General features: G+C 36.4%; 1 long non-coding RNA gene across 1 annotated transcript; it reads right to left on the bottom strand.

Moving 5' to 3' along the window:
* Nucleotides 1-1,357: 1,357 nt before the first annotated feature.
* On the bottom strand, nucleotides 1,358-6,994 carry LOC140599750 (uncharacterized). The gene is made up of 2 exons (XR_012002762.1): nucleotides 6,900-6,994; nucleotides 1,358-3,432 (listed from the first exon to the last, which is right to left on the bottom strand). It is a non-coding gene; the product is annotated as an uncharacterized lncRNA (long non-coding RNA).
* Nucleotides 6,995-10,943: the final 3,949 nt, after the last annotated feature.

Genomic DNA, 10,943 nt, shown 5'->3' with positions numbered 1-10,943 from the left:
TTTTAATGCTAACAACATTTGTGGAATGAAGGTGCTGGAGGAGAGCTCTTTTTCAAGCTCTAAAAGAGCCTAAAATTAAGTGAAAAAAATGTAATATCACTTTATTAATGATACATAATCAATAATTAAAAATACTAATATAAAGAGATAATATATTGAAGAAGCCAGGTATCATCACAGACTTGCCCTTTAATACTATCTGTGCCTTTTAAATGCCTTCACAATTCTGACTTCCAAAACTAAAATGGTTCTTTTAGGATTCTTCTGTGCTGATCAGGAAATTACATTTTGGCATTTTCAAAGCAGAAAGAGAATGGACTTTGAGGTCAAAAAGATCATGTTTTTAATCCTATCCTTTCCATTTTAAAAGGTGCTAATTAGGGATCCCTGGGTGGCGCAGCGGTTTGGCGCCTGCCTTTGGCCCGGGGCGCGATCCTGGGTCTCCGGGATCGAATCCCACATCGGGCTCCCAGTGCATGGAGCCTGCTTCTCCCTCTGCCTGTGTCTCTGCCTCTCTCTTTCTCTCTCTGTAACTATCATAAATAAATAAAAAATTTTGAAAAAAAAGGTGCTAATTAATTAGCCTCTATGAACCTCACTTTCTTTACATATAAAAATGAGGGTAATAGCTACTTTCAAGGGTTTTTGTAATTACGTAAAAAACAAACAAAAAACTCATGACCATAGGAAGGCACCGAGCTCCTCTAGGTACTCAGTAGGCATGTCATAAGCATACCATGCATGAATAGATTACTGGCACAAAATGTGAAATGAGGTTATGACATAAAGCTTTTGTAAAGGCCACAAAAGAGCATAAAGCCAAAGTTACACAATTCACCGTTGTCCATTTTCATCTATACACTGCCATTAGTCAATAATTTGCTGAGTGCCTTGTGTGTGCAAGGCCAGGTGTTAGGTGCTAAAAATCCAAAGATACAGATTGCTGACCTTAAAAGAAGAAAAAAAGTAGTTGTAGGAACAAACGCATGAAAATAAAATTATAAGACAATGTAATAAGAAACTCTTATTCTAGCGACTTCATTACATTGTCCAGATACTTTGGTCTTATGTTGTCATATTTCTATTCAAAAATCACCTATGTATAGATTATGCAGACTGTTGGCTTTCAAACTGGGGTTCTAAGTCAGTATTACCCTAGGGAGCTACAAAACAGATGAGCAGATGGGAATCTGTTTCCTCACTCCTCACTCCCACCCAGTGCAAGCAAAGTAGTCCTAACTTTATCATTTTTACCTAAGAGGGTCAATATAATAGTTTATTGTCAGAATAGGTTGTCTAGAGAAAACAAATATGGCTTGAAAGGCACGGATAAGAATGATTCAATAAAACAGGGTACTTAAGTTAAAATATCATTTACTCATACACATTTAATCTTCAAATTTTAGCAAGAATATGATGAGTTCTCTGCAAAGAGACAAGTAACATTTTCTCTTAGACCTGTAGAATGAATGAAAAGAAACAACCATTCAAGAATTCAAGGAACAGGGATCCCTGGGTGGCGCAGCGGTTTGGCGCCTGCCTTTGGCCCAGGGCGCGATCCTGGAGACCCGGGATTGAATCCCACGTCGGGCTCCCAGTGCATGGAGCCTGCTTCTCCCTCTGCCTATGTCTCTGCCTCTCTCTCTCTCTCTGTGTGACTATCATAAATAAATAAAAATTAAAAAAAAAGAATTCAAGGAACAGCATTCCAGATTAAAAGAATAATCAGTGCAGAAGCTCTCAGTCAATAAAAGGTAGAAAATAGTTTCAAGAAAGAGAAAAGGCAGCCAGTCTGGATAAAGCACTTAGAACAATGGGAGGGACAAAACGATGTTGGAGAATGAGGTAGGTTTGACATCAGTCAGGGCCTTGCCAGTCACTGTAAAGAGTTGGCTTTTTTCAACAACAACAACAAAAAAAGAGTTGGCTTTTTTTTCTACAAGCAGTAGAAAAAAACTTTTTTTTTTTCTACAAGTTATTTTTTTCTACAATAAGAAGTCACTGAAAGACATGAACAGGGAAGTCTCTTCAAAAATTACTGTGACTTCTAAATGATAACGGATTAGAAAGGTGCAGGAGGAGAAAAAGAAAAAGGTCGGAGTGCTGATAAGTTAAAGGGGGAGAGCATGGCATCTTGGATTAGGGTGATAGTAATGGAGCTGCAGAGATACAGACATATTTTGAAGGTAAAATCTTTACCAATTTGCCAATGGATTGGATATGGTAGGTCAGGTAAGGGAGAAATCAAAGAGGATTCATCAAATTTTGTGAACAATGGGTAGTGTGTCATTTACTGAGATGGTGAAGATTAGAGAGGAGACAAGTATCGGGGGGAAAAAATCAAGAGTTCTGTTTTGGACATACCAAGTATGAAATGCCCATTTGACAATCCAATAAATCAAGTAGATAGCTAGATATTATGATAATAACAGCTAAAAATTAGTAAGCACTTTTTCTACATATGATGTACTATTGTGTTTTGCATGTATCATTTACTATATGTATATAATTTAACCCTCAACTACTAATATTATCCTTATATTAAAATAAGGATTTATTTCACAAATAAGAAACGTCGATACAGAAAAATAAGTAACTGGTTGATCAAACTGGTAAATGGTGCAGCTGAAAACCAAGCCCAGATGGCCAGGCTCCAGAATCCATCATCTTAACTTCTACCTTCTGTGGCATACAGGATCCAGAGGCCCAGGAGAGTAGGTCCTATTGTAAACAGACATTTATGAATTCTTTACTAATATATAAACTTTTTCATTCATTCAACATGTATTTATTAAACACCTGCTATGTATCAAGCTCTGTTCTAATGAATAAAACAGATGTTCAGATCAGATATTCAGATCAGGAGGCTCCTAATACATCAAGTGATGACGTGTGGTATGAAGAAAACTAAAATTCTGTAAGGAATGTAGGAGTGCCGCAAGGTAGAGTGAGTGTTATTTTATATAGCATAATCAGAGATGGGGTCTCTGAAAAGGCGACATTTGGACAGAGACATAAAGAAAGTGTAGGTATGACCTGTGTGCATATCTGATAGATAGAAATGTCACACACAGGGAAAACAGTAAATACAAAGGCTCTGGGGCAGAATTTAATGAAGAACACAGAGATTTAGACTGGACCCTGTGAGTGAGCCTGTTCTCTTAAGCCAAAATGACCTAAAGCATGTTGAGCCAAATTTGAGAAAAAGCTGCTTCCTCACACTGTTTGACCCCATGTTCCTCCAAAGAGAAAAAATGCCAATCCAGAGTTCAGAGTCTATACCCCATGCATAGATGTAAAGGAACAAGGGAGAGTTAGAAAGCATTCTCCACGGTGCCTCTCCATGGCTGATGGGGCAGGTGTTAGAAAAGGAACTGAGAGTGCAGTTTCCAAAAAGGAGTTACTTCCAGATCTGTGGGAGAAGAACAGCATCTGAAAAGAGAAAAATAAATGGCCATAGATAATTTGAACAAACTCATGCTTAATTATTTCTGGAAAGAAAAAAAACAAGAGAATCCATGCCCATCTGTGTTCTGTTTTTAATCCTTTTGAAAGTTCTACTTTCTAGTACTATGATCTGATGAGGGCCCTTAAACTTGTTCTATCCCTAACAGCTTTCCTCCTTAAGGGGGAAATATGCACACAGTTTGGGGACATGCGGAAGGTACAAGAATAGAAAGGAGCCATAGGTTCCCCCTAGAGGTGTGTTTGCCCCAGTTTGCCTAACCAGTTTTCTGCCTTATTCTATTATGACTCACTATCTACCTTAAAAATATTCTTAGAACTAGAAATATGCCAACTCTTTCTGCTCTTTTCCCTTTCCACCTGACCAAGATTAAACTTTCCCCTACAACCCATGCCTTGCTCACTTCAAGATTTGCTGGCAAACTTCTTGGATGCCAACTGCCTACCTGCCTGTACATGTAAGATTATTGATCTTGAATTATCTCTCACTGCACATTCTCACTGATCATTGTGTTAGACTCTTCAGAAACAGACATTTGTCTACTTATTGCCAGAGATTTCAGATATCATTTTTGCCTCATAGGCTGGATTTCCTCCCAGCACCTGCAACTCTTTTTGTACCCCAAACACATGCTCCACTCCAATTGCTGGATCTAATTTCAGATTTCTGTCCTTCCTATACAGCACCATCCTGTTGCAGTGGATGAGCAATAACTGACTATACCCTAATCTGCATCTACATCTATTCTTGGAATTGATTTGAATATGTTATTTACCATTAATGAAAACAATAAAGCAACTATGGCTTTAAACCATGAGATCCTGGAAAGCAACGTTTTGTTTTAATTGCCTTTGATCCCCAGGACCTAACCCACCATCTGGCATATAGTAGATGCTCAGTAAACATTTCTGGATGAACAGAATGACACATTCAGGCATTTACAACCTAAGCTAAATGCCATAGGAATAACAGCACAGTCCTGACTACCTGACTTTATTTTGAAGTGGTTAATGTTACCAGGAATTTTTCTAAATTTTCATCAATCAAGTAGCCTTTTGCTACTGCCCTTTCTAAAGGAGAAGCAAGAGTGGTCAACCTATAATTTAGAGGTTCAAGGACTGTCACTAATGTCCTTTGAGGTTATGTCATGAATCATGAGGTGTAAGAAACTAAAAGTGGACCCTGGAATAACAAAATTACTTTCTTTCTAAGGAAAATGGAGGATTTGTCTAGTGTGATAACACCTTCATGATGCCTCACAGGCATGTGAATGCTCATTTCTCTATGCCAGTGGTTTTCTCAGAAGAATAAAATAGGTCAATAAAAGAGTTCTGTCCACTTGGTAATAAGTTACTTTGAATTCCATATGGATGCTTGCATTTAAAATGTAATGGTTTTATTTTTTGTTAGATTTTATTTATTTACTTATTTACTTATTTATTTATTTATTTATTTATTTATGTGTGTGAGAGAGAGAGAAAGAGGGAGGGAGGCAGGGAGGGGGAGAGAGAGAAAATGTGCATGATTGGGGTAGGGGCAGAGGGAGAGAGAAAAGCGGACTCCTTGCTGAGCAGGGAGGTGGAACAGGGCTGATTCTACCCTGGGATCATGAATCAAGCCAAAGGCAGACACTTAACCAACTGAACCACCCAGGCACCCCTAAAATGTAATGATTCTAAATGACAATTACTAGGATTAGCATGAGTACCTGGTAACAAAGTAGTCAGATAAAATTAAAATGACTTACAGATATATATTATAAGTCATAGGGAAAAAATCTTATTTAAAACTGGCAAAAAATGGTAAAAATGCATCTACCAAAGAATTATCATAGGCTTAAAACATCATATTGTCTATATGCGTATGATATCAACTACCAATGTTTAAAAGTCATTGAAAGAATGAGGTGCTATGTTTTTTTTATAGGAGACAGCTGGTTTACCTGGGTTTCTTTTATTCCATTTATTCATCAATCATTACTGAGGGTCAGCTAGGAAAGAGGCACTCTGCTAAGCACCAGTAATATAGAGAGGAGAGGGACAGTGCCCCTAACTTCAGGAGTTTTCATTCTAGTTAAGTAAAGAATTTCATGAAACAATTGTTTCATATTTTGTATGAAATACGTTTGATATTTTGTATTATCTCATATTTTAGTAAATTAACCAAGCTGACCAGCTAGTCTGGTGTCAGATAGACACAATCAATTTGCTTATTCAAAACTTTGTTGTACAACATAGAGAATATCTTTATAGCTTTTTTCTCCTCCTTTTTAGTCCTGCTGCTTAATATTTTGTTATTTTACTACTTAGCAACATGCTTATGGGAGAATGGATGGGAAAAAACAAAAGTTGTTAATTCTTCAAATGACAGATTAGGAGGAAAAAACTTACATATTTAACTGATATATACATTTGTTTTTGTATATACCTAAGAAGAAGATATAGCCCAAAATACACATGAAAAAAAGATAAAAACCAATAATCCCCAGAAGATATTCAGCCTCATTAATAGTAAAAGAGATATAAATTTAAATATTAAGATGCCATGCTACACCCATTGTACTGACATTTTTCAAGACTGATAATGTACAGATGGTGAGAATGTGGCAAAAACAGGAGACTCTTATATACTATTCTGGCAGCAAGCAATTAAGATAATGTATCAGGAAGGGATTTTGGCAGTATTTATAAAAATGTTAAATGCATGTACCTTTCACTCAGTAATTGAACTCTGAGAGATCTACACTTAGAAATATTTACACCAGCTCTCAGAGTAGGAAGATGTTCATTTAAGCTTTGTTTCTAATGCAAAACTAGAAACAGTCTTAATTATGATAAAAAAAAGAGATGACAAAATAAATTTTGCACATATAATACTATGGAGTCACTTTAAAGAATGAGCTCACATAGCTTTGAGTAAACAGAAAACTGGTTGCAAATGATGTACAGTATGATTCCATTTTTGTGATAAAAAGAAACTAACAAGCTTGTACTTATGTATGCTTAGAAGTCTAGAAGGATATTTGTAGACTATTAAGGCAGACTCCATTTGAAGAATGAGACTGTGGCATGAGAGAGGAGGAACAGGCCCATATGCATTGTTTCATTTTTACAAATGATGAAAAAGTAATGCTATTACTTTAAACTTTTTTAAACATGATAACCATTCTTTTCTTCTCCTCTACCAGCAGAGAAAGAAAAAATGTTGTTCATTTCGTAAGAAGCTGAAACTACACACTGAAAAGTACTGGCCACAATCCTCAGGTTCTATGTCTCTGCACTGGTGAATACATGTAAAGTCTCTAGCCTAAGATGCCAAGCTCTGAGTGAGAATCAAAGCAAAGAGAGAGCACACGATGAGAGGAGCACTGGGTGTTATATTTTATGTTGGCAAACTGAATTTAAATAAAACTTAAAAAAAATAGAGATTTTACCTGTGAATGGGTTGTTGTTCCTTTTGCACTTTGGGGGAGTTTTATGCCATCTCTCAACCTGATCACTACAAGTTGACTGAGAACACTGCCACAAACTTCCATGGAGGGAAGAGGGGTAAAGAGACAACAGCAAACAGGCAGGAAGGAAAATAGAGAGAAAAGAACATCTGAAAACATCCTGAAATAGCAGTATCCTATATAAGTAAAGCACTAATTTATTTATAAATGCTGGGCTATATTTTACCATGAGAATGAAAAAATGAACAACCCATTAACTTAAAATTGTGTGATTAGAATCCATTTCCATATAGGAATAAATGTACAAATAATAACAGTCTTTAAATCCCCATTATTTTTCCTTTCTTCTAATATTTTAAGCTTTCCTACAGAATTGAGCTATACACTTTCATACAAACAAATCTCTGTTGTACAGAAATCTACAGGAAACATCTGTCCTTTGAACCTTAACATTTACTTTAACCTAATTAAGAATTCATTTCCTTCATTACATTGCAGATATCTTTTTTCAATCCTAACCAATTTGGGGTATGGTATTCATTTCTTGACCTGCATTTATCTTGGTATTTTTACTGAGAAACAAGTGGTTTTTTTTTAAAGATTTATTTATATATTTATTCATGATAGACATAGAGAGAGAGAGAGGCAGAGACACAGGAGGAGGGAGAAGCAGGCTCCATGCTGGGAGCCCAATGTGGGACTCGATCCCGGGACTCTAGGATCACGCCCTGGGCCAAAGGCAGGCGCTAAACTGCTGAGCCACCCAGGGATCCCCGAAACAAGTGTTTTTGAAGAAATCTCTAGAAATCAAAAGGATTGGAGTTCAAATCTTGACAGGGTATTTTCTAGTTGCATATTTCAAACAATAAACATATTCAAGCCTCAGTTTCCTTGATTATTATTACATAGTTTAGAGTAGTACCTACGTTATCCAGTTGCAGTATAGATTCCCTGAGAATATGGAGGTAAAGGGCCCGGCACACAGTAAATGTTTCCTAAGGTGTTAGTGTAACTATGCTCCTCAACTACATAATTCATTGTTCATTTGCTCACATAGGTATATTATACTGGTTAGTCTTCATCTTAAGTAAAAAATGCAAAACATACCACACTGCAGAAGAGCTGTTTAAAAAAAGAAAGAAAGAAAAGAAAACTTTAGCTAATTGTTTGAATGCTTTAAAATACCAAAAAAATATGCTTGGAAATACTTGCTTCTAAAAGTTTAAATGTTGGCAAGAGATACATAAATGAATTGTTGTCTCTGAAGAGGCAATAATACACCTCCCCTCTCATTCTGACTGATGTACTATGATCCAGGCTTCGGAGATAGCCACTCCTTCCTAGCAGGTCCCCAAATCTGTTTTCAGTGGATCTAGACAAGAAGAAAAGAAGAAAAGAAGAAAAGAAGGGAAAAGAAGGAAAGGAAAGGAAAGGAAAGGAAAGGAAAGGAAAGGAAAGGAAAGGAAAGGAAAGGAAAGGAAAGGAAAGGAAAAGGAAAAGGAAAAGGAAAAGGAAAAGGAAAAGGAAAAGGAAAAGGGAAAGGGAAAGGGAAAGGGAAAGACCGGCAAATGTAAACAAAATTAGATGACAGGGTTAATTTCCATTTTCCAATCCTGGAAATAGTCAGCTGCTTTGTTCACATTCTCCACAGGCTGCTATGTCCTCAAGAGCGGAAGAGAAATTTAGAATTTCCCTCCAGCAACTGGCCCTGCTGAACTCCTGAAGACCCGCTGTTTCATTGTTCTTGAGGTATGGAATAAAATGTTATATACTCTATGAGGGGAGCCAGAGCCAAAAGCTTCATCACCCAATTTGATGTTACCAAAGACTAAGTGGGACACAAAAGATCTCAGCAACTTTATCCTTATGAAGTATGCTTGAGGAATTTATACACAAAGGTAGTACTGATTTGTAGAATCCTACTTTTAAGATTATAACAAAATTGCATTTGTGAAGTATTTTATTTTAGGCCACTAGATACTTTTGTCTAAAAGCAGCCAACTGGGGCGCCTGGGTGGCTCAGCGGTTAAGCATCTGCTTTCAACTCAGGTCATGATCCCCCCTCCCCCGCCCCCCCTCCCCTCCCCCAGGTCCTGGGATTGAGTCCTGCATCAGGCTCTCAGGAGGGAGCCTGCTTCTCCTTCTGCCTATGTCTCTGCCTTTCTCCTTCTCTCTGTCTCTCATGAATAAATAAGTAAAATCTTTATAAATAAATACATAAATAAATACATAAATAAATGCAGCCAATTGTAAGATCTTAAGCAAATTTACCAAAGTTCTTCCTTTAGCATCTTAAAAAAGTCCTGTTTCTTTTTCAAATTCCATAAATTGACAGCCACATTGTTATGTTAAATGATATCAACCTTAATAATGTTTTTGTTAACTGTAAGATTATTATTTTATGTTTTACTTTCTGCCTGAGAGCAACATGAGTGACCAGTATAACAAATCTTGTGTCCAGAAAAGTTTAACATCTTCTAAGATTTTCTTGGATACTCTATAATAATTATTTTAAGAATAGTAAGAGTGGCAAACATTTATTCTGAAATTATTAAATGTCAAACACTATTATAAGTGCTTTATATAAATTAGATTATCTAATCTTCATAACAACCCTACCAAGTAGGTACTATTATCATTCCCATTTTGCAAAGGAGGGAACTAAGACACAGAGAGTTTAGTAACTTTTCATAGTTACCCAGCTGGTAACTGGGAAAGCCTGAATTCAAACCCCAGGAGCCTAACTCGAGTCCGTACCCCTAAATTCTAGGTCATGCTACCTCACTATTCACGAATAAGTTAGTTGAACATATGACCAGGCCAGGGTCTGATGAAGGTGAGCACTATAGCACTGGTGTTTGTTATATCATAAACTGTGCTAACCTCCACTTCCACACAACTAATCCCCAAAAATGAGCAGAGAAGAAAATAAAAGCCCATTTCAAATATGTCTATTTAAAAACTAACGTTTTCAGAATAGTATATGGTGTTGCCATTTTGATTCACATATCTATCTCCTAAAAATACAGCAGTCAGACACACATTCATTTTTAAAAATTACTCTTTCATTAAAATCCAAGATATGACACTTTACCCAGTATATTCTGAAACCATAAAAATAGCATTAATATTTAAGATCAATTATTCTGATTCACCTTAATGCTTATAAGACTTCAGGTCCAACATACACCCTTCCCAACATTTCAGAGAATCTCCAAATCCTTGGAATCTTCTAAATCAGAGTTTGCTGACTTGTACACCTACAGACTCCAAGCAGGTACATTTAATATATAAATTCTGTGAAATATAATATAATCAGGAGTGGGGAATCAACTGGAGAAGGCACATCCCATTTCAGAATATTCAAAGTCAATTTTTTAAAATATTGCATCAGTTTCATAAAATATGACTGAGACTTATTCTGCTCTAAATGGACTAGTACAGCAATGTGTCTCTAGACCTGCCCAATCTTCCAATACATCTGATGATGTACTTTTTCACTATAATCACTTGTTTATTAGCTATTAATTCCCCAGATAGGAAGTTTCTTGGGGGTAGGGACACGGTTGGTCTCTTTTACCCTTACATTCATTCAGTCATTCAAAAAGTAGTTTTTGAGCTCTTACTAAATACTATCATTTTAGAAGCTGGGGACCTAGCAGTAAACAAAGCAGAAATATTCTCTGTACTCATGCCCCACTCTTCTTATTTTAGTGGAGAGATAGAGAATAAGTAAATAAAATTAGACTATGTTCAATAATGATAATAAATACAGAATATAAAGTAGATGGGCAGAAGATTGTGTGGAAGGAATGAGGGTTGTTATTTTATAAACAATAACAGAGAAGATCCCTCCAAGAATGTAATATTTGATTAAAGATATGAAAGAAATGGTGAATATACATGTATAAATCCGGAAAAGAGTTTTCTAAACAAGAGGAACAATGAGCACATATATTTCAAGCAGGAAAGTGTTTTGCCTGATTGAGAAACAGCAAAGAGGCCAACCTGGCTGAAGTGGACGAA

Source organism: Vulpes vulpes, chromosome 7 (genome assembly GCF_048418805.1).
Source record: "Vulpes vulpes isolate BD-2025 chromosome 7, VulVul3, whole genome shotgun sequence".
Taxonomy (NCBI): domain Eukaryota; kingdom Metazoa; phylum Chordata; class Mammalia; order Carnivora; family Canidae; genus Vulpes; species Vulpes vulpes.
Note: the sequence above shows the minus strand (reverse complement) of the source record. Positions and strands in the feature narration are given on the sequence as shown.